The sequence below is a fragment of the Somniosus microcephalus genome, chromosome 13 (genome assembly GCF_052327205.1).
Source record: "Somniosus microcephalus isolate GS21.2 chromosome 13, FLI_Smic_1.0, whole genome shotgun sequence".
Taxonomy (NCBI): Eukaryota; Metazoa; Chordata; class Chondrichthyes; order Squaliformes; family Somniosidae; genus Somniosus; species Somniosus microcephalus.
The window spans coordinates 96,128,692-96,154,076 of NC_140999.1; the positions used below are offsets into that span (position 1 = coordinate 96,128,692).

General features: G+C 47.9%; 1 pseudogene; it reads left to right on the forward strand.

Moving 5' to 3' along the window:
- The first annotated feature begins 418 nt into the window (after window positions 1-418).
- On the forward strand, window positions 419-1,596 carry LOC147108496 (uncharacterized; annotated as a pseudogene).
- The last annotated feature ends 23,789 nt before the right edge of the window (window positions 1,597-25,385 follow it).

The following is a 25,385-nucleotide window of genomic DNA, read 5'->3' on the forward strand; positions in this document are numbered from 1 at the left end:
AGAAGGGACTTAGTAACGGTCTTGGGAGGAGTAGGAACTGGTATGGGAGCCCTTAATGCAATAGATATTGAAACATTGCAGAATAAAATACAGCAAGTAGGAGGGCTGACAGGAGATGCTATAAAATTAAGAAATGCTTGGGACAATGGACTGACAGCAGCGATGTTAACACAGTGGATATCAGATACAATGAGTTGGAAGCAGGTAAATAAGGTAGAAAAGGAACAAGAGAATGTTGCAAAGGGACAAGAGAAAGTCAATAATCATACTCAATGTATGTTTAAAGAAATTACCAAGCAGTCACTGAGGGCTGAGCTAGAGCGAATCGCTGTCAGGACATGCTCCTAGTTGGATGAGAATTTTCGGATTTGAAGGAAATAATCTAGAAGTAAAACCTGATCGAAGATATACGAAATGTGACCTTAAGGGATGTAATTTTACAATGAAAGTGGTAAATGTGACAAAAGCCAAAACCTGGTGTCAGTTCTTGGTATTGCCCCAACTGTTTGGAGAAAACTTTTGGTATCCCGAATTTCATGGTAAATGGATAGATCAGGGGAATAAGTCCCACGATGCCTCGGATTGCCAAGATTGGCCGTTTGGAAAGTATGCCCATTGCATACCCCTATATATGAACCTTGCTCATTACAACATAGTAGAGGTGCCTGCATTTGGAATTTGAAACCTTGTAATGATACTACCTTGCATGAGATAGGCCAGAACTATCTGTGTATTAGCAGTGCCTGGCCATATGTAGACGGGATTTTGAAAAGGCCCCCTTTAAACACTTGCATAAAAGATGTTTATACTGTGTTTGACCCACATACCAACAAGACATATCAGTTGGGAAAATGGGCTACGGTAATGCAAAGAACTGTATTGGGGATAGAAAATGCACCCCCTACAGTTAATTTGGCTAATCTGATGAAATTTTTGAAAAACAATGAAAAGATAGCAGAAGCCTTAGCGAAAAGAGGAAGAGATCTGCACCATTTAAAAGCAGTGATGGATTATGATGAGCAAGGTTTGACTCAAATAGCTACGCAAATAACAGATTTGATGGTACACCACTGGTGGGATGTGTTTAAAGGATGGTCACCTAAAGCATCCGCAGTGCTGGAATTGTTTGTTCACCCGATGGTTATATTTTGTGTAGTGACAGGAGTTTTATTTATATTAATTTGTATAATGTGGATAAGAGTGAGATATCTGTTAGCGCAAACAGTAGAATCAGTAGCATCTGTAAAAAGAGCTACGAAAGTACTAGAGAGAAAGGAAAGAAAAAGAGCAAACCAGGATGACTATGATGAAGAAGATTGTCTAAAAATGCGTCCTTTCCCAAAGGGATATTATCCTCCCTATGAAAACGAACTGAATACAATGCCGTAAAGCAGTGTTGATCAGTAAAGATCAACAAGGAGGGAATTGTGGGAGAAAACGTATTAAACATTAAGGCATGCTGGGATACTTGACCACTTTACTAATTGAACAAAGGACACTAAACTAGTTAAAACTAAAAGAACTGCTGACTGCCATAATGAAGTCAAGCTGACCTTTTGGCTTAGGACATCTGGTGATAAAATGTGAACATGTTATTCTGTTTCTTGAGAACAATGGAACCTATGAAACCCTATGTTGAAATGTAATGTAAGCTAATCACCTGAAGTTGTTTACCTTGCTGTATAACTATGAGCACTGTACATTAGTAATTTAGAGTGCTGGTGAGCAGTAGGGACTGCTGCAGACTCTCCGTGATATCACGTAATAAATTCCTAAAGCGAACCTCGAAGTCTCCGTCTGATAGGTAATTTCCTCCACACGCAGTGTGGGCACTGGCAGAGATACATGTTCACACAGTGCGGCCACTGGCAGAGATACACGCTCACACAGAGTGGGCAGTGACAGAGATACACACTCACACAGTGCGGGCACTGGCAAAATACATGCTAACACAGTGCGGGCACCAGCAGAGATATATATTAACACAGTGTGGGCACTGGCAGAGATACACGTTTGCACATTGTGGACACTGACAGAGTACATGCTCACACAGTGCAGGCACTGACAGAGATATATGCTCACAGAGTGTTGGCACTGGCACAGATACACACTCACACAATGTGGGCAGTGGCAGATATACATGCTCACACAGTGCGGGCACTAGCAGAGATACATGCCCACACTGTGTGGGCACTGGTAGATATATATGCTCACACAGTGTGGGCACTGTCAGTGATACACGGTCATAGATATTTGGCACTGGCAGAGATACACGCTCACACGGTGCGCGCACTGGCAGATGCACACACCCACAAAGTTTGGGCACTGACAGCGATACACGGTCACACAGTGTTGGCACTGGAAGAGATAAAATCTCACACAGTGCGGGCACTGGCTGTAAGATGTGCGCACACAGTGTGGGCAGTGACAGAGATACACAGTCACTCTGTGTTGGCAATAAAAGAGATACACAATGACACAATGCAGGAACTGTCAGAGATACACGCTCACACAGTGCGGGCACTGGCAGAGATTCACGCACACACAGTGTTGGCACTGGTAGAGATACACACTCACACAGAGCGGGCACCGGCAGAGAAACAGGCTCACACAATGCGGGCATTGGCAGAGATACACGCTCACATAATATGGGCACTGACTGAGATACATGCTCACAGAGTGCAAGCACTGACAGAAATACACGCTCACACAGTTCGGGGAGTGGCAGGGATACATGCTCACACATTGTGGTCTCTGGCAGAGATACATGCTCACACAGTGCGGGCACCGGTAGGGATATACACTCACACAGTGCGGTCAATGGCAGAGATACACGCTCACACAGGGCATGCACTGGCATAGATACATGCTCACACAGTTCGGGCACTGAAAGAGATACACGCTCACACAATGTGGGCACCAGTAGAGATACACGCTCACACAGTGTTGGCACTGACAGAAATACATGCTCACACAGTGCTGGCACTGGCAGAGATACACGCTCACAGTGTTGGCACTGGCAGAGATACACTTTCACACAGTGTGGGCACTGGCAGGGATACACACTCACACAGTGCAGACACTTGCAGAAATAAACACTCACACAGTGCGGGCACTGGCAGCAATAAATGCTCACACAGTGTTTGCAGTGGCAGAAATACATGCGCACACTGTGTGGGAAATGACAGAGATACACGCTCACAGAATGTTGGCACTGACAGAGATACACGCTCACACAGTTCGGGCACTGGCAGAGATAAACGCTCACACAGGGTGGGCACGGGCAGAAATACACACTCACACATTGCGGGCACCAACAAAGATAGACGTTCACACAGTGTGGGCACTGGCAGGGATACATGCTAACACAGAGATGACAGTGACAGAGAAACACGCTCACACATTGCGGGCACTGGCAGAAGTACACGCTAACACAGTGCGGGCACCAGCAGTGATATACATTAACACAGTGCAGGCACTGGCAGAGATACATGTTTACACATAGCTGACACTGTAAGAATTAATGCTCACACAGTGCGGGCACTGACAGAGATACACACTCACTCACTGTTGGCACTGGCAGAGAAACACCCTCACACAGTGTTTGCAGTGGCAGAAATACACGCGCACACTATGTGGGAAATGACAGAGATACACGCTCACAGAATGTTGGCACTGACAGAGATACACGCTCACACAATGTTGGCACTGGAAGAGATAAAATCTCACACAGTGCGGGCACTGGCTGTAAGATGTGCGTACACAGTGTGGACAGTGACAGAGATACACAGTCACTCTGTGTTGGCAATAAAAGAGATACACAATGACACAGTGCAGGAACTGTCAGAGACACACGCTCACACAGTGTGGGCACTGGCAGAGATTCACGCACACACTGACTTAGATAAATACTCACACAGTGCGGGCACTGGCAGAGATAAACACTCACACAGGGTGGGCACGGGCAGAAATACACACTCACACATTGCGGGCACCAACAAAGATACACGTTCACACAGTGTGGGCAATGGCAGAGATACATGCTCACACATTGAGGGCACTGGCAGAGATACATGCTAACACAGAGATGACAGTGACAGAGAAACATGCTCACACATTGCGGGCACTGGCAGAAGTACACGCTAACACAGTGCAGGCACCAGCAGTGATATACATTAACACAGTGCAGGCACTGGCAGAGATACACGTTTACACATTGCGGACACTGTGAGAATTAATGCTCACACAGTGCGGGCACTGACAGAGATACACACTCACTCAGTGTTGGCACTGGCAGAGATACACCCTCACACAGTGTGGGCAGTGGCAGATATACACACTCACACAGAGCGGGCACAGGCAGAGATACATGTGCACACAGTGTTGGCACTGGCAGAGATACATTCTCACACTGTGCGGCCACTGGCAGATATACACGCTCACACAGTGTGGGCACTGACAGAGATACACGCTCACACAGTGCGGGCACTGCCTGAGATATACACTCACATAGTGCAGGCACTGGCTGTTATATGCGCTCACACAGTGCGGGCACTGACAGAGGTATATGCTCACACAGTGCGGGCACTAACAGAGATACATGCTAACACAGTTTGGACACTCGCAGAAATTCACGCTCACACAGTGCGGACAGTGACAGAAATACACACTCACAAAGTGCGGGCACTGACTTAGATAAATACTCACACAGTGCGGGCACTGGCAGATACATGCTCACACAGTGCGGGCACTGGATGAGACACACACTCACACAATGCGGGCACTGGCAGAGATACATGCTCACACAGTGTGGGCAACGGCAGAAATACACGCTCACACAGTGTTGGCACTGACAGAAATACACGCTCACACAGAGTGGGCACTGGCAGGGATACATGCCCACATAGTGAGGTTACTGGCAGAGATACACGCTCACACAGTGTGGGCACAGGCAGAGATACACGCACACACATTGCGTGCACTGGCATAGATACGTGCTCACACAGTGCGGGCACTGACAGTGGTACATGATCACACAGTGTGGGCACCGGCAGAGATACATGCTCACACAGTTTTGGCACTGGCAGAGATACATGCTCACACAGTGCAGCATCAGCAGATATACCTTCTCACACATTGCGGGCACTGACAGTGATAAACACTCACACAGTGTTGGCACTGTCAGAGATACACGCTCACACGTGGCGAGCACTGGCAGAGATACACGCTCACACATTGTCAGCACTGGATGTGATACACACTCACAGAATTTTGGCACTGACAGAGATACACGCTCACACAGTGCGGGCACCAGCAGAGATACACGCTCACACTGTGTTGGCACTGGTAGAGATAAACACTCACACAGAGCGGGCACCAGCAGAGATATACGCTCACACAATGTGGGCATTGGCAGAGATACACGGTCTCACAGTGTTGGCACTGGCAGAGTTAGAAGCTCACACAGTGTGGGCACTGGCAGATATATATGCTCACACAGTGTGGGCACCGGCAGAGATACACGCTTACACAGTGCTGGCACTGGCAGAGATAAACACTCACACAGTGCGGGCACTGAGAGAGATACACGCACACACAGTGCATGCACTGGCAGAGGTACATGCTCATACAGTGCGGGCACTCGCAGAAATACACGCTCACACAGTGCGGACACTGACAGAAATACACACTCACAAAGTGCGGGCACTGACTTAGATAAACGCTCTCACAGCACGGACACTGACAGATACACGCTCACACAGTGAGGGCACTGGCAGGGATACACACTCACACAGTGCGGGCACAGGCAGAGATACACGCACACATATTGCATGCACTGGCATAGATATGTGCTCACACAGTGCGGGCACTGACAGTGGTACACGATCAAACAGTGTGGGCACAGGCAGAGATACATGTTCACACAGTTTTGGCACTGGCAGAAATATATTCTCAGACAGTGCGGGCACTGGCAGAGATACACACTTACAGTGTTGGCACTGGCAGAGATACATGCTCACACAGTGCAGCAGCAGCAGATATACCTTCTCACACAGTGCGGGCACTGACAGTGATAAACACTCACACAGTGTTGGCACTGGATGAGATACACACTCACAGAATTTTGGCACTGACAGAGATACACGCTCACACAGAGCGGGCAACAGCAGTGATAAACGTTCACACATTGCTGGCACTGTCAGAGATACATGGTCAAACAGTGTGGCACTGGCAAATGTACATGCTCACACAGTTTGGGCAATGACAGAGATATATGGTCACACAGTTTTGGCACTGGCAGAGCTACACACTCAGTCAGTTTGGGCACTGGCCGATATACATGCTCACACAGTGCGGGCACTGGCAGAAGTAAATGCTTACACAGTGTTGGCACATGCAGAGATACTCTCTCACACAGTGTGGGCACTGGCAGTTATACACACTCACACAGTGCGGGCACTGACAGAGATAAACGCTCACACAGTGCGGGCACTGGCAGAGATGCACACTCACACAGAGTGGGCACTGACAGAAATGAACGCTCACACAGACTTAGATACATGCTCACAAAGTGCGGGCACTGACAGAGATACACACTCACAGTGTGGGCATTGGCAGAGATACATAGTCACACAGTGTTGGCACTGGCAGAGATACACTCTCACACAGTGCGGGCACTGGATGATATAAACACTCACACAGTGCGGGCACTGACAGAGATACACGGTCACACAGTGCGGGCACTGACAGTGATACATGCTGACACAGTGTGGGAAGTGGCAGACATACACGCTCACATAGTGTTGGCACTGGCAGAGATACACGCTCACAGCATGTGGGAACAGGCAGGGATACATACTAACACATTGCGGGCACCGGCAGCGAAAAAACGCTCACAGAGTGTGGGCACTGGCAGAGATACATGCTCACACTGTGCGGGCACCGGCAGGGATACACGCTCACAGAGTGTGGGCACTGGTAGAGGTACATGCTCACACTGTGCGGGCACCTGCAGAAATTGGAGCTCACACAGTGTGGGCACTGGCAGAGATACACGCTCACACATTGCTGGCACAGACTGAGGTACACACTCACACAGTGCAGGCATTGACAGAGCTATATGCTCAAAAGGTGTGGGCACTGGCACATGTACATGCTCACACAGTGTGCGCACTAACAGATATAGGGTTACACAATGTTGGCACTGGCAGAGATCCACGCTCACACAGTGCGGGCACTGGCAGATATAAAGGCTTACACAGTGCAGGCACTGGCAGAGATACACGCTCACACAGTGCAGGCACTGTCTGAGATACACGCTCAAACAGTGCGGGCGCTGGCTGTTATATGCGCTCGCACAGTGCAGGTACTGACAGAGATACATGCTCACACAATGCGGGCACTGACAGTGATACATGCTCACACAGTTTGCGCACTGACAGAGATACACGCTCACACAGTGTTGGTACTGTCATAGATACAAGCTCACACAGTGCGGGCACTGTCAGAGATAAAAGCTCACACAGTTTTGGCTCTGGCAGAGGTACACGCTCACACAGTGTGGGCACTGGCAGATATACACGCCCACACAGTGTGGGCACTCGCAGAGATACACGCTCCAAAACTGCGGGCACTGGCAGAGATACACACTCACACAGTGTGGGCACTTACAGACATACACGGTCACACCGTGCGGGTACCAGCAGGACTATATGATCACACAGTTTGGGCACTGAGAGATATACACGCTCAAAAAGTGTTGGCACTGAGAGAGATACACACTCACACAGTGCGGGCACTGTTGAGATACATGTTTACACAGTGCAGGCACTGGCAGAGATACATGTTTAAACAGTGCGGGCACTGGCGGAGATGCATGCTCACACAGTGTTGGCACTGGCAGAGATGCACCCTCACACAGTGCGGGCACTGGCAGAGATACACGTTCACACGGTGTTGGCACTGGCAGAGATACACGCTCACAGTTTGGCCACTGGCAGAGATCTACACTCACACGGTGCAGGCACTGGCAGAGATAAATGCTAACACATTACGGGTACTGGCAGAGAAACACGCTCACACATTGTGGGCACTGGCAGAGATACAAGTTCCCAAAGTGCGGGCACTGACAGAGTTACACGCTCACAGATTGCGGGCACTGACAGAGATACACGCTCATACAGTGTTGGCACTGGCAGAGATACACCCTCACACAGTGCGGGCACTGGCAGATATACACGCTCACACATTGCTGGCACTCCAGAGATACACATACACACAGTGTTGGCACTGGTAGAGATACAAGCTCACACAATCTGGCCATGGCAGAGATACATGCTCACAGAGTGCGGGCACTGACAGAGATACATGCTCACACAGTGTTGGCACTGGCAGAGACACATGCTCACACATTGCGTGCACTGACAGAGATGCACGCTAACCCAGTGCGGGCACCCGCAGTGATACACGGTCGCAGAGTGTGGGCACTGACAGATATATATGCTCACACAGTGTTGGCACTGGCAGAGATACATGTTCACACAGTGTTGGCATTGACAGAGATACACTTTCACACAGTGTGGGCACTGGCAGAGATACACGCTCACAGAGTGTGGGCACTGAAAGAGATACATGCTCACACAGTGTTGGCACTGGCAGGGATACTCTCTCACACAGTTTTGGCACTGGCAGCTATACACACTAACCCTTTGCGGGCAACGGCAGAGGTACATGCTAACCAAGTGCAGGCACCGGCAGAGATACACGCTCACACAATGCGGGCCGCAACACCAAGGAGAAGTGTCGGGCTCTCGGGAAACAGCCGGCAGTGCCGTGGGGCGGGGGGGGGACCAGGAGGCCGGGGACGGAGGTGCTGGCAGGCGGCCGCCGAGAAAGCGGCTGCCCCGCACTTCCACCTTAACTTGTGCCTCTGCCAGCGCAGCAAGGCCCCGTGAATCGGGCACGGGTAGCGAACGGTGCTACAGCGGCGTTCGCTACCAAATATCGCGATCGGGGCACGAATGGTGCGCTGCGCACACCGATGATGTCATCGGTGGCGGCGCAGCGCAAAAGGCTAACGCCACCATTAGCGCCCCTGCTGAATATCGTGGGAGGCGCAGCCAATGGTGCTACAGCCACTGACTGCCTCTTTAGGTGCTAACAGGTGGCACTACTCACCCAATTTTCCCCCTATGAGTTAAATCAGTGTGCAACGCTAATTTGATGCTAGTGTTGCCATTTATGAATTCCACGCTCCAGCCTATGTCCTCTCTTAACTTTGCACAGCTGAGCTTTTGGTACCCCGCACCAGCGCTATTTAAAGGGATCATGAACTACTTACAGGCTAGTTGTTGGGTTATCAATTCTGTCTGCTGGTGTCGTTGCAGCTTTCCTATACTTGTTTCGAGTTTCAATAGTCTACAGGGGGTGGCCTGGCTGATGCTGAAGTTATTTTTTGTTGATTGAAAACCTTGTGCTGAATCAAGTTGCTTCCAGACATGGGTGACCTGACAGGGCTGCCTCTGGGAATTGAGCATGACTGGGAGAATGAAGGGAGGCCACAGAGAGCAGGACAAGCTGCTAGAAGAGGGAGGAGGAGGAGGAGGAGGACTCTCAGCAGGAGGCCATATTCGCTGAGAGTCCTTATGGAGCAATTCTCTTACCTCAACTTCAGTGAGGAACAATTGTTGAGATGTCATCACTTCACTAAAGAGGTCGTTACTGAAATCTGTCAACTGCTGCAGCCACAACTGCAACCTAAGTGCAGGGCAAGGAGTCCATTGCCTGTGGCCATCAAGGTGACCGTGGCTCTGAACTTTTCTGCATCTGGCACATTCCAGGCTGCTACTGGAGAGATTAACAATATCGTGCTGTTTGCAGTGCACTGCCGCATAAGGCACGTCACTGAGTCTCTCCATACACAGAGAGACAGCTTCATCTCATTCCCTCTTGCCAGAGACAAGCAGGCGAAGCGAGCATGAGGATTTGCACAGATTAAAGGCTTCCCCATGGTACAGGGTGCCATTGACTTCATGCACATTGTGCCTCATGTTAACATTGACATTTTCCTGAACCGAAAGGGATTTCACTCCCTCAGCGTGCAGCTGGTGTGTGACCACAGACAGCGCATCATGCAGGTGAATGGCCCATATCACGGCAGCAGTCATGATGCATTCATTCTGTGCCAGCTGTACTTGAGCCACCCCGGCAAGTCAAAGGCTGGCTATTGGGTGGCAATGGTTATTGTAATGAAATCTGTTTGTCTTGATACTGTATTCGTTTTGCACTCATGTATATTACCCTCCCCCACTGTGTATAGTTTCACTTCCTCCTTCCCGACTAACCTGGGAGGTTCCAGGTCTTGGCTCTTGGCTCCGCCCCTGACTTCTCTTGCATAAAGATCCCAGGATCTGTATGACTCATTCCTGTGAACCAGTCGGCGTGTTGAGATGTTAGCTCTAATATTAGTGATTAAAAGCCAACTTGTTTAAGTCTATAACTTCTAGTTTTGTGGTTATTGAAGGCCCATCAATTTTAATCACTAAAGAATACTAGGATGGATCGACTCCTAAAACCAGAGCGCCTGGACTTGGATCCACATTCAGCTGAAGCATCAAATCAATTTGGACACTGGCTCAAATGCTTCGAACTCTTCACGGGGGCCTCATCCGCTAGCGAGGTAGATAAACTGAGTCTACTGACTACTCGCGTAAGTCATCGGATTTATTCGTTCATCCGGGCCGCCACCTCTTACACGGAGGCCATCACTATCCTGAAGGCCCAATACCAGAGGCGGGTAAACGAAGTGTACTCCAGACATCTGCTGGCTACACGCAGGCAACGACCAGAGGAATCAATGGACGATTTCTTACAGGGCCTAAAGGACCTGGTCTGGGACTGTAACTGCAAGGCCGTGACGGCCAACGTGTACTTTGACGAATTGGTCCGCGATTCCTTCATCACGGGCCTCAAATCGAATTATATCCGGCAGAGACTGCTGGAGAAGGAGGTCCTGGACTTAAAAAAGGCAGTGGCCACTGCGCGATCACTGGACGTGGCCCAGAGAAACTCTGACTCTTATTCTTCCGGCCATGCGGCCCTCACCGCCTCGTGCGCGCCGTGGGGGCCGCCATCTTGGAATCAGCCATCTTCCCCATCCAGGTCTCAGATCAGCTCTACGCCGCCGGAGTCCCCACACAGAAGTACACCCAGGAGTCCTACTACAGCGGCAATGTCTCGAGGCCCGAAATGCTACTTCTGCGGCCAGGCCAAGCACCCCAGACAACGATGCCCAGCGAAGGACGCCACATGCTTCAAATGTAAGAAAAAGGGGCATTTTAGCAAAGTCTGCAGGGGGAATCCGATTTCCAACTCCGTCACCGCCTCGTGCATGCTGTGCGGGCTGCCATCTTGGGATCCGCAATCTTTTCCCAACTCAACGGCCGCCCAGGGCCCAACAGTGGCTTCGATCACGGTGGATCAATCCAGGCCACGCCCGTTGACAAAATCCATGATGGACATACAGGTAAATGGGGATTTAACTAAATGTTTAATTGGCTGTGGGAGTACCGAGAGTATTATCCACCCTAGCCTGGTACGGCGGCACTCATTAACGGTAACCCCTACACGGAGCAGAATTGCTATGGCTGCTAAGCCCCACACTTCGGACATTTTGGGCTACTGTGTGGTAACACTGACTGTAAAAGGCACGGAGTACAAGGATTTTAAACTCCTCGTGATGCCAGAACTCTGTGTTAATGTAATCTTGGGCCTGGACTTCCAGTGCCACCACGAAAGTGTCACGCTAGCATATGGCGGGTCCCAGCCGCCACTCACAGTCTGTGGCCTATCAACCTTAAAAATCAGCCCGCCCTCTTTATTCGCTAATCTCGCTCCAAACTGTAGGCCCATAGCGACCAAAAGTAGACGGTACAGTCTGGAAGACAGACACTTTATCAAGGCGGAAGTGGACAGACTCCTGCGGGAAGGCATTATTGAATGCAGTACCAGCCCGTGGCGTGCCCAAGTAGTCATAGTTAAAAATAGCGAAAAGAAACGGATGGTAATTGACTACAGCCAGACTGTTAATATTTATACCCAGCTGGACGCCTACCCTTTACCCCGCATATCAGAAATGGTCAACCAGATTGCGCAATACCGAGTCTTCTCGACTATCGACCTCAAATCCGCGTATCACCAGCTCCCCATTAGAACTGAGGACCGCCCATACACCGCCCTCGAGGCGAACGGGCGCCTCTACCATTTTCTCACAGTGCCCTTCGGGGTAACAAATGGGGTCTTGGTCTTCCAACGTGAGATGGACCGCATGGTTGACGAGAATAAACTACAAGCTGCCTACCCCTATCTGGACAATGTCACTATCTGCGGGCACAACCAGCAAGGCCACGATCTAAATCTTGCGAGATTTTTAAAAACTGCCCTAAAGCTGAATCTAACCTAAAACGAAGACAAATGTGTCTTCAACACAACCCGTCTCTGTATCCTCGGCTGTGTGGTGGAAGATTGGGTAATTGGACCGGACCCTGACCGATTATGCCCCCTAAAGGAACTGCCCCTGCCACACAATCCCAAAGCTTTAAAAAGGTGCCTGGGATTTTTTTTGTATTATGCCCAATGGGTGCCCAATTACTCTGATAATGCCCGACCCCTCATTAAATCGACGGCCTTCCCACTATCAGCTGAAGCTCGGGAGGCTTTCACCAGTATTAAACAGGACATTGAAAGGGCTGCAGTGTGTGCAGTGGACGAATGCATTCCCTTTCAAGTCGAAAGCGATGCGTTAGACTTTGCCTTAGCTGCGACCCTCAATCAGGCTGGGAGACCTGTGGCCTTCTTCTCCCAAACCCTTCAGGGACCTGAAATCAGGCACTCTTCTGTCGAGAAGGAGGCACAGGCTATAGTGGAGGCAGTGCGGCACTGGAGACACTACCTAGCCGGCAAACGTTTCACCCTGCTCACTGACCAGCGGTCGGTGGCTTTCATGTTTAATAACAAACAAAGGGGGAAAATCAAGAATGACAAAATACTCAGGTGGAGGATCGAACTATCCACGTTCGACTATGATATTATGTACAGGCCGGGAGCCCTTAATGAACCCCCAGACGCCCTATCGCGGGGAATGTGTGCCAGCATTCATGCGGACAAATTACAGGGTCTCCACAACGACCTCTGTCACCCAGGGGTCACCCGACTATACCATTTTATAAAGTCCCGCAATCCGCCCCACTCCATCGAGGAGGTCAGGGCAATGACCAGAGCCTGCCGCATCTGTGCGGAATACAAGCCTCGTTTCTACAGGCCTGACCGTGCACACCTTATCAAAGCCACACGGCCTTTCGAGCGCCTAAGTCTGGACTTCAAGGGACCCCTTCCCTCTGCCGACCGTAACGTATACTTCCTCAATATCATTGATGAATATTCCCGCTTCCCCTTCGCCATTCCCTGCCCAGACATGACCAGTGCCACGGTCATCAAGCGTCTCTGTAATCTATTCTGCATGTTTGGCATGCCGAACTACATACACAGTGATAGGGGGACGTCATTCATGAGTGACGAGCTGCGCCAGTTCTTGCTCTTGAAGGGGATAGCCACTAGCAGAGCCACTAGCTACAACCCCCGGGGTAATGGGCAAGTGGAAAGGGAGAATGCTACTGTTTGGAAGGCTGTCACGTTAGCCTTAAAGTCAAAAGGCCTTCCGACCTCCCGCTGGCAGGAAGTCCTCCCAGACGTGCTCCACTGCATAAGGTCTCTGTTATGTTCTGCCACTAATGCTACCCCTCACGAAAAGATGTTTGTTTTCCCCCGGAAATCCACCTCGGGCATATCTCTACCCGCGTGGCTGACGTCTCCGGGGACAGTACTATTGCGGAAGCACGTGAGAGGCCATAAACGGACCCCCTTGTGGAAAAGGTACAGCTCCTCCATGCAAACCCTCAGTACGCCTATATCGAATACTCTGACGGGTGAGAGGACACTGTTTCCATAAAAGACCTCGCTCCCTCGGGGAGCAGAGAGAACGATGGTAGACTACCCGATGAAGACCTACACTACAAAGAGACAGGACGCCCAGAGGTATCAATAGCCAACTTTAACCTGGAGGACACTGCAGAGGCCCGGACAGCAGAGGAACCAGAATCCTCACCCCTAGAGGCACCCCAATCGGCTTTGCGCCGATCACTGAGAACTGCAAAACCTCCTGGCAGACTCACTTATACCAACTTTTAAGAAACATCACCCCGATGGACTAAATCTATAGAAGGGGTGAATGTAATGAAATCTGTTTGTCTTGATCCTGTATTCATTTTGCACTCATGTATATTACCCTCCCCCACTGTGTATAGTTTCACTTCCTCTTTCCCGACTAACCTGGGAGGTTCCAGGTCTTGGCTCTTGGCTCCGCCCCTGACTTGTCTTACATAAAGATCCCAGGATCTGTATGACTCATTCCTGTGAACCAGTCGGCATGTTGAGATGTTAGCTCTGATCTTAGTGATTAAAAGCCAACTTGTTTAAGTCTATAACTTCTAGTTTTGTGGTTATTGAAGACCCATCAGTTATCCTCTCATGACATGGCTCATGACTCTGGTCAGGAACCCATGCACTCGTGCACAGCACATCTACAACAAGAGTCAAGCTGCCACAAGGAACATTATAGAACACACCATCGCCGTCCTCAAGCAACGATTCCACCGCCTGGACCTCTGGAGGAGCCCGGCATTACTCAGCTGCGCGGGTATCAAGATTTGTGGTAGCAGTCCGCCTGCTGCCCAACCTGGCCGCTATGAGGGAACAGCCTTTGTCACCACCTATCAGGCAAGAAGCTGAGGAGCAGGAGCATGTGGAAGAGGAGGGGAGGAGGATGAGAAAGAGGAGGATGAAGAAGAAGTGGAGGAGGAGGAGGAGGAAGAGGAGGAGGAGGAGGAAGAGGAGGCTGTGGTGGAGGAGGAAGAGGAGGATGAGGAAGAGAAAGAGGAGGATGAAGAAAGAGGAGGATGAAGACAAAGAGGAGGTACTGAAGGGATAATTACTAGTGCTAGCCCTTTTTGGGCTAGCCCAGATCAGGCATATTCCCCCGACGTTCACCTTCAACTAAAGTTAGAGATAGCCGAATTCTATAAGATGCTTAATTGGGTCTAAAGGTTCAGACTATCTCTCCCTAAAGGAAAGGAATGACTTGAAGATGTTACCATCCTCCAGATAACACTTTTAATAAGTTTAACTAGACTGTAACCTTTCGGATATTATGAGGGTCCGGAAAACCCCCACAGAATTCTGCCACTCCTTACAAAAGAGTGTACAGAAATTGAGTTTGCAAGTTTGATACAGAAGTACTCTGTGAGACAATTCTAAAATAAATATAGATTTATTTAAGAACCGACACGTAGTTAACAGCTGTTGAGTCAATCAAAACTTTAACAGTTCAAAATACAAATAGCTTACATTTCTTATTCTCAGAGATCCTTATTCTCAAATCTTAACTTCATACATTTTTACATTTCTTACTCTTAATCCAGAAAATCCATCAAAATCAAATAAGAGTACCTTTTGGATCCCTGAAACTCAAAGAATTAAACACTTACAGAGGATGCCTCTGAAGTTGGGAATCACTTGCCCTTTCCAGCGACTTCTGACTTTCCATCAGAAAAGCTCTATTTTTATACATTTTTTTAGTGGTTTATCCCGCATCAGCGGGCGAAATCTCAGCGTGAATTGCGGAGCAGCGGCTGTACAAAAGGCTCCAAGAGACCAGGTAGGCCTCAGAGCGTCAGCGGGCAAAATCTCAGCAGGAATCGCGGAGCGGCGGCAGTACAAAAGGCTCCAAGAGACCAGGTAGGCCTCAAAGCGTCAGCGGGCGAAATCTCAGTGGGAATCGCGGAGCGGCGGCAGTAAAAAAGGCTCCAAGAGACCAGGTAGGCCTCAGAGCATCAGCGGGCAAAATCTCGGTGGGAATCGCAGAGCGGCGGCAGTACAAAAGGCCCCAGAGACCAGGTAGGCCTCAGAGTGTACTAATCTCCAATCTCAGAGGGAAAAAAGTAAAAAGTAATCGAAGTGTGACATCACCAGAAAGCAGGTAAGTGATTGGTTGGTGAGTATTTCTCTCTTTATAAACTTTAACTCTGTGGTTTATAGTTTCTAAAGTCTCTGTGGTGTAGCCGGGACTGTTTATAAACCAGGGCCCTTAAATATACTAAAATCTGGTAGTGTAATTGGTGGGATTGATTTGATTTAATTTAATTGCAATTAATTAAAGGGTAAGTCATGGCAGGAGAGCCCGGCCCCATTGTATGCTCCTCCTGCGCTATGTGCGAACTCAGGGACACTTCCTGTGTCCTGACAACTATGTGCACAGGAAGTGTGCCCAGCTGCAGCTACTGGCAGACCGCATTGCGGCGCTGGAGCTGCGATTAGATTTATACTGGATCATTCGCAAGGCTAAGGAGGTCGTGAATAGCATGTTTGATCAGTTGGTCACACCGCAGGCAAAGGTTGGACAGGCAGAAAGGGAATGGGTGACCAACAGACAGAGTACTAGGCACAGGCAGGTAGTGCAGGGTCCACTGTGGACATCCCCCTCTCAAACAGATACACCACTTTGAGCACTGTTGGGGGGGATGGCTTAGCAGGGGAAGGCAGCAGCAGCCAACTTCCTGGCACCAGGAGTGGCTCTGCTGCACTGGACAGGAGGTAAAAGAGGGGGAGAGCTATAGTAATAGGGGATTCTATTGTAAGGGGAATAGATAGGCGTTTAGCGGCTGCAAACAAAACTCCAGGATGGTGTGTTGCCTCCCTGGTGCAAGGGCCAAGGATGTCTCAGAGCAGCTGCAGAACATCTTGGAAGGGGAGGGTGAACAGCCAGTTGTCGTGGTACATATAGGTACCAATGATATAGGTAAAAATCGGGATGAGGTCCTAAAAGCGGAATATAGGGAGTTAGGAGGTAAATTTAAAAATAGGACCTCAAAGGTAGTAATCTCAGGATTGCTACCAGTGCCACGTGCTAGTCAGAGTAGAAATAGAAGGATATTTCAGATGAATACGTGGCTAGAGGAATGGTGCAATTGGGAGGGATTCAAATTCCTGGGACATTGGAACCGGTTCTGGGGGAGGTGGAACCAGTTCAAACCAGACGGTTTGCACCTGGGCAGGGCCGGGAATGATGTCCTAGGGGGAGTGTTTACTCGTGCTCTGGGGGAGGGTTTAAACTAAAATGGCAGGGTGTTGGGAACCTGAGCAGGGGGACAGAGGAAAGTGAAACAAGGATAAAAGCAAAAGATAGGAAGGAGAAAAACAAAAGTGGCAGTCAGAAAAATCAACGGTTTAAATCAAACATGGCCACAGTAAATAATTATTCTAATAGGTGTAAGAGAGTTAAAAAACAAGCCTGAAGGCTTTGTGTCTTAATGCGAGGAGCATTCGTAATAAGGTGGATGAATTAGCTGCGCAAATAGAGGTAAATAAATATGATTTGATTGGGATTACGGAAACATGGCTCCAGGTTGGCCAAGGCTGGGAACTCAACATCCAGGGGTATTCAATATTCAGGAAAGATAGGCAAAAAGGAAAGGGAGGTGAGGTAGCATTGCTGGTTAAAGAAGGGATTAACACAATTGTAAGGAAGGACATTAGCTCTAATGATGTGGAATCTGTATGGGTAGAACTGAGAAATACCAAGGGGCAGAAAACGTTAGTGGGAGTAGTATATAGACGCCCAAACAGTAATGTGAAGGTTGGGGATGGCATTAAAAGGGAAATTAGAGAAGCGTGCAATAAGGGCACAGCAGTCATCATGGGTGACTTTAATCTACATATAGATTGGGCTAACCAAATTAGTAACAATACTGTGGAGGAGGAATTCCTGGAGTGTTTAAGGGATGGTTTCCTGGACCAATATGTCGAGGAACCAACCAGAGATCAGGCCATCTTAGACTGGGTATTATGTAATAAGAAAGGATTAATCAGCAATCTTGTTGTATGAGGCCCCTTGTGTCGGAGCGATCATAATATGATCGAATTCTTCATTAAGATGGAGAATGAAGTAGTCGACTCAGAGACTAGGGTCCTCAAATTAAATAAAGGAAACTACGATGGTCTGAGGCGCAAGTTGGGTAGGATTGATTGGGGAATGTCATTCAAAGGGTTGACGGTGGATAGGCAATGGCAAACATTCAAAGACCGCATGGATGAACTACAGAATTTGTTCATCCCAGTTTGGCATAAAAATAAAACAAGAAAGGTGACTCAACCGTGGCTAACAAGGGAAATTAGGGCTAGCATAAGATCCAAGGAGAGGACATATAAATTGGCCAGAAAAAGCAGTAAACCTGAGGATTGGGAGCAGTTTAGGCTTCAACAAAGGAGGACAAAGGGATTAATTAAGAAAGGGAGAATAGAACATGAGAGTAAGCTTTCAGGGAACATAAAAACTGACTGTAAAAGCTTTTATAGATATGTGAAGAGAAAAAGATTGGTGAAGTCAAGCATAGGACCCTTGCAGTCAGAATCAGGGGAATTTATAATGGGGAAAAAATAAATGGCAGACCAATTAAATACATATTTTGATTCTGTCTTCAAAAAGGAGGACACAAATAGCCTCCCAGAGATGTTGGGGAACATAGGGTCTGATGAAAGTGAGGAACTGAAAGAAATCAGTATTTGTAGGGAAATGGTGTTAGGTAAATTGATAGGATTGAAGGCCGATAAATCCCCAGGGCCAGATAAGCTACATCCTAGGGTACTTAAGGAAGTGGCCTTAGAAATAGTTGATGCTTTGCTGATCATCTTCCAGCATTCGATGGAATCTGGAATAGTACCCATGGATTGGAGGGTTGCTAATGTTACCCCACTATTCAAAAAATGTGGTAGAGAGAAAATGGGGAATTACAGACCAGTAAGCCTGACATCGGTAGTGGGGAAAATGCTAGACTCCATTATAAAAGAAGTAATAGCAGAGCACTTGGATAACAGTGACAGGATCAGACAAAGTCAACATGGATTTACAAAAGGTAAATTGTGCTTGACTAATCTACTGGAATTTTTTGAGGATGTAACTGGTAAAATAGATAAGGGAGAACCAGTGGATGTGGTGTATTTCGACTTTCAGAAGGCTTTTGATAAGGTCCCGCATAAGAGATTAGCATGTAAAGTTAAGGCACATGGGATTGGGGGCAAGGTATTGACTTGGATAGAGAACTGGTTGGCAGACAGAAAGCAAAGAGTTGGAATAAACGGGTCTTTTTCTGAGTGGCAAGCAGTGACTAGTGGGGTGCCGCAGGGATCGGTCCTTGGCCCCAGCTTTTCACAATATATATTAATGAACTAGACAAGGGAACTAGATGTAATATCTCCAAATTTGCAGACGACACAAAGCTGGGTGGGTGAGGGGGATGCCGAGAAACTCCAGGATGATTTGGACAGGTTGGGTGATTGGGCAAAAGCATTGCAGATGCAATATAACATGGATAAATGCAAGGTTATCCACTTTGGTGGCAAAAACAGGAAGGCAGACTATTATCTGAATGGCAATAAAATGGGAGAAGGGGAAGTGCAGTGAGACCTGGGTGTCCTTGTGCACCAGTCGCTGAAGGTAAGCATGCAGGTGCAGCAGGTGGTTAAGAAGGCAAATGGCATGTTGGCCTTCGTAGCGAGAGGGTTTGAGTGGAGGAACAAGGATGTCTTGCTGCATTTTTTACAGGGCCTTGGTGACACCACATCTTGAGTATTGTGTGCAGTTTTGGTTGCCTTATCTGAGGAAGTATGTTCTTGCCATGGAAGGTGTTCAGCGAAGATTCACCAGGCTGATACCTGGGATGGCAGGAATGACGTATAAGGAGAGTTTGGGTCAATTGGGCTTGTACTCGCTGGAGTTTAGAAGAATTAGAGGGGATCTCATTGAAACTTATAAAATTCTGACAGGACTGGACAGACTAGATGCAGGAAGGATGTTCCCGATGGTTGGGGAGTCCAGAACCAGGGGTCACAATCTAAGGATAAGGGGTAGGCCATTTAGGACAGAAATGAGGAGGAATTTCTTCACCCAGAGAGTGGTGAACCTGTGGAATTCTCTACCACAGAAGGCAGTAGAGGCCAATACATTAAATATATTCAAGAAGGAGTTGGGTATATTTCTTAAGGCTGAAGGAATCAAGGGGTATGGGGAGAAAGCAGGGACTGGGTACTGAATTTGGATGATCAGCCATGATCGCATTGCATGGTGAAGCAGGCTCGAGGGGCCGAATGGCCTACTCCTGCTCCTATCTTCTATGTTTCTGCGGATGTAAGCTAATTATCTCTAATCATTCTTTCTGTTGACTTTTTTCTATCTTACTGTCAATTTAGCTGCTGCTTGCAGACTTCTGTCTGTTGTTTAGGTGTTTCAAAATGTATAATAAAATGGCTACAACAGATTTATCAAAGGTCTTCCATTCAATTTCTACATCACCTCTGCTGTTTGAAAGCAGACGCGTGTCCACTAACTATTACATTTTCAATACAAAATCCATGTGATTGCTTGGTGTCATCTATTGAAGTCATATTTTCAAAGTGTTTTGTTTGTACCTTTTACAACATGTAAATCAAAAACACTTCAACTGGGGTGTTTGTTTTCCTAGCCATCTTAGTTGATTATATTACTGTCTTATGTTTCCTGTCTTTCATTTGATGTTACTTTTATCAAAGGCACATGGTTCTTTAATATTCTGTGTCCTGTTCAAAGTGTCAGTTTTTAACACTTTACTTGGGCATTGCTATTGTGTTGGTTCCAAACTGCAGACATCTTGGAAGCTGCAACTTGCTGTTTCAATAGGGCCATTGTCTAGTATTAACAACCAATTCCCATTTCAAAAGTTTGTATGGTGTTTACAGTTTGTGCTAACACTTCATCTTCTCTCAAAAGCCTGTGTTCTGTTTGCAGCCTGTGTCGTCGAGGCTTTCCAGACTTTTAAACCCAGCATATCATGTATTAATAAAGTCATAATTCTGTTCATAGGGTGGTGTATCTCTTGGAATATGGCTTTTTTCTTTACAGTACATACTGTCACTCTTCACCCCAACCTCCATACCGGCACCCTTCACGCCTAATCTCCACACTGGCACTCTTCACCCCTACCTCCATACTGGCACTCTTCACCCCTAATCTCCACACTGGCACACTTCACCCCAACCTCCATACTGGCACTCTTCACCCCAACCTCCATACTGGCACTCTTCACCGCTAATCTCCATACTGGCACTCTTCACCGCTAATCTCCATACTGGCACTCTTCACCGCTAATCTCCATACTGGCACTCTTCACTGCTAATCTCCATACTGGCACTCTTCACCCCAACCTCCATACTGGCACACTTCACCCCTAATCTCCATACTGGCACACTTCACCCCTAATCTCCATACTGAAACTCTTCACCCCTAATCTCCATACTGGCACTCTTCACCCCTAATCTCCATACTGGCACTCTTCACCCCTAATCTTCATACTGACACTCTTCACCCCTAATCTCCATACTGACACTCTTCACCCCAACCTCCATACTGGCACTCTTCACCCCTAATCTCCATACTGACACTCTTCACCCCTAATCTCCATACTGGCACTCTTCACCACTAATCTCCATACTGACACTCTTCACCGCTAATCTCCATACTGGCACTCTTCACCCCTAATCTCCATACTGGCACTCTTCACCCCTAATCTCCATACTGGCACTCTTCACCTCCATCTCATGTTCACTGTTTCAAGCGCTTTACAGCCAATGAAATACTTTTGACATGCAATAACTACTGTAATGTATGAAACTTGGCAGCCAATTTGCACAAAGCAAGATCCCACAAACAGGAATGACATAAATGGCCAGATAATCTGTTTTAGTGATGTTGAGGGATAAATACTGGCCCGGACACTGGGGAGAACTTCTCTGCTCTTCTTTGAATAGTGCCATGGGATCGTTTACATCCAGCTGAGAGGAGAGATGGGCCCTCAGTTTAACATCTCATTTGAAAGGCGGCATATTCGACAGTGCATTGAAGTGTCAGCCTGGTCTTTATGGGACTTGAACCCACAACCTTCTGACTGAGTGGCGAAAGTGCTATCACTGAGCCAAGATTGACACCAACCTACTGTTTTGACTTTATATCCTCATATATTGTTTGTTCTGTTGTTCTGTGCTAATGTGGCAGCCTGGAGCAGTGGAGACTGGCACTGTCCAGAGGGAGGGCAACATATTGTAATAACTGGAAGGATTTGAAGGAAATAAATCCGGGTCATGGGGAGACTGAATAGATTGTCTGTGATACAGAAATGTGACTCTGGCTTTTAGATTTAAGAAATTCCTCTTCCTGGCACTCATGAGAAACAGATGAGCAAGTAGTGTGCAGTGTGCCAGTTAGCTCCAACTGGCCTCAGCTAGGGAGAGCAGGAAAAACAAATCTCCACAGCTCCACTCATCACGAAAGAATGACCGAGGGTGGCCAACCTCAGTTGGACATATTGCTCCTCATAAGAACATAAGAAATAGGAGCCAGAGTCTGCCACACAGCCCCTCGAACCTGCTCCACCATACTGTAGGGGGTGGCGTGCGCCCAGTCAGCTTCACCTCTGACTGTCTCTGAATGGTTCGAATCGCTCCCACACCCCTGGGTTCTAGACACCAGACTTAGGTACAGGCGGCGATACAGAAAATTGAGTAGACAACTGGTTTGGTGCAAGAAAACCAAAATTTTATTGAAGGCAGAATAAAAACACAATCTTACTGAGAATTACTGATATAGTTACAGGCATAAAACAATCAAACTTATAAGGGAATGGGGAACACACGGCACATTGAGGGAAACAAATACATTACAACCCCCCTTAACCTTATCCCACCCCCTAATACCTAACTAGATTAAGCTACGAGGGGCCAGGAATTCATGCTCACCAATTCGAAACCTGTTGCTTTAACCAGTTGGGTTTTGAGGTTCACTCTTTCTGTCCTCTGGGGTACTTCATCGCCACATGGTCACAGGGCGTGGCGATGGAGTTGTTTATGTGAATCACCCTCCTTTTCCTCAGCTAACATCGTCGTCGAGTCGCGATGGGTCTTCTTCTTCTTCCTCGGGCGGTTTGGTCACTGACGGGTTTTTAAAACGGTTGGGGCTCGGTTGGTGGTTTACACTGTCAAACTGATTTTACTACCCATGCTTCGAACGCCAACTTATTCAACGATTGGGGTTTTACTGTCCATGCATACAATGCCAACTTATTCATCAAATGCCAGCTTATAACTAGGCGTTTGTCCCCCAACACATCTTTCGGTATATTTCATCTCGTCTCATCTCGTCTGCCCGTTTCTGGCCTGTGTGTCCTGTGTGTTTTTAAATTCGGGTCTCGTTCTCCTCCCGCGTTTGGCCCTCGGTGTAGTAATGTGCATCCTTGGTGTTGAGCGGCGCAGGGAGCGAGAAGAGAGCCCACCACGAGGCCAGGGCACGAGAACAAGAGGCAGGAGGCCAAGGCCAAAAGATGAGGGCAAGAGCAAGGGCCAAGAGAGTGATCACTACCAATGGGCCTACTATTATACCCATTCTTCACCCCCTTATCTGTGCGCCAAATCAGGTCAGTCCTTTGCCTGATTTTTGACGGGCTCGTTTAAAATGATTACAGCCATTCACTTTAACGACTTCTGGGGTGCTTGTCTCCTGGTATAATAGTTTTGATATCCTAGTTGTTTGTCATTTATGAAACTTAATTGGGTTTCCTGACTTGGCAGCTACCTGTGAGCTGTTACCGATTATTTATGCGAAGAGTTGATGGCTTTCAGATTAGAGCCATCCTGGCTTGATCTGTTCCAAGGTGAAGAATGCATATTCTGTGTTTACTTATCTGTCTGGCTTTACAAAGTCATTTCACAGATTCCTGCATGTTAGGTTTTGTTTCAGGGCCTGCCTGTTTGCAGGGCCTTGCTTTTAAAATCCTGTCGGTTTTGGCCAAGAGGTTACAGAAGCCATTTTGGGTACCCTTTTTAATAACTTGTCCATACAGGATCCCTTTATCCATAACCTTTGGGGAATGTGGGAATTTTGAGAACCCTACAATACGGCCCCTTGAGCCTGCTCCGCCATATGGCCCCTCCAGCCTGCTCCTCCATACGGCCCCTCGAGCCTGCTCTGCTATATGGCCCCTCGAGCCTGCTCTGCCATACAGCCCCTTGAGCCTGCTTCGCCATACGGCTCCGCGAGCCTGCTCCGCCATACGGCCTCTCAAGCCTGCTCCGCCATACGGCCCCTCCAGCCTGCTCTGCCATTCAATAAGATCATGCCTGATCTTCGATTTCAACTCCACTTTCCTGCCCTTTTCCCATATCCCTTGATTCCCTTAGAGTCTAAAAATCTATCGATCTCTGTCTTGAATATACTCAATGACTGAGCATCCACAGCCCTTTGGGGCAGAGAATTCCAAAGATTCACAACCCTCTGAGTGAAGGAGTATCTCCTCATATAATAACAGAAAATGCTGGAAACACTCAGCAGGCCAGGCAGCATCCACAGAGAGAGAAACAGAGTTAACGTTTCAGGTCTGTGACCCTTTTTCAGAACTGGAAAAAGTTAGGGATGTAACAGGTTTTAAGCAGGTGCAAAATGTTTTCAATCAACAAAAAAGAACTTCAGCACCAGCTTCCATCTAGTGAGGCTACACTCTGGGAACCTTAACTTGCTCTAATGCCTATAATCTTAGATCAGGTTCAGACGAAGGTTAAGAATTACATAGAATTTACAGCACAGAAACAGGCCATTTTTGCCATCAGATCACGATCCCCGTGCCCCTTTTTATGGACTACCGAATTTCTAGGCCACATTTCCACCTCACAGCTTACTTTCCCTCCTAGCTTTGTATCATCAGCAAACTTGGATGCATTACACGCGGTCCCTTCATCTAAATCATTGATATCGATTGTAAATAGCTGAGGCCCAATCATTGATCCTTGCTCTACCCGACTAGTTACAGTCTGCCAACCCTAAAATGACCCATGTATTCCTACTCTCTGTTTTGTGTCCGTTAACCAATCTGCAATCCATGCTAGCATATTACCCCAATCCCATGATCCCTTATCTTGCGTAACAACCATTTATGTAGCACCTTATCGAATGCCTTTTGGAAATCCAAATATGCTACATCCACTGGTTCCCCTTTATCTACCCTATTAGTTACATCCTCAAAAAACTAATAAATTTGTCAAACACGATTTCCCTTTCATAACACCATATTGACTCTGCCTAATCATAATATTATTTTCTAAGTGCCCTGTTACCACTTCCTTAATAATGGATTCCAGGATTTTCCCTACTACTGATGTCAGGCTAACTGGTCTGTAGTTCCCTGTTTTCTCTCTCCCTC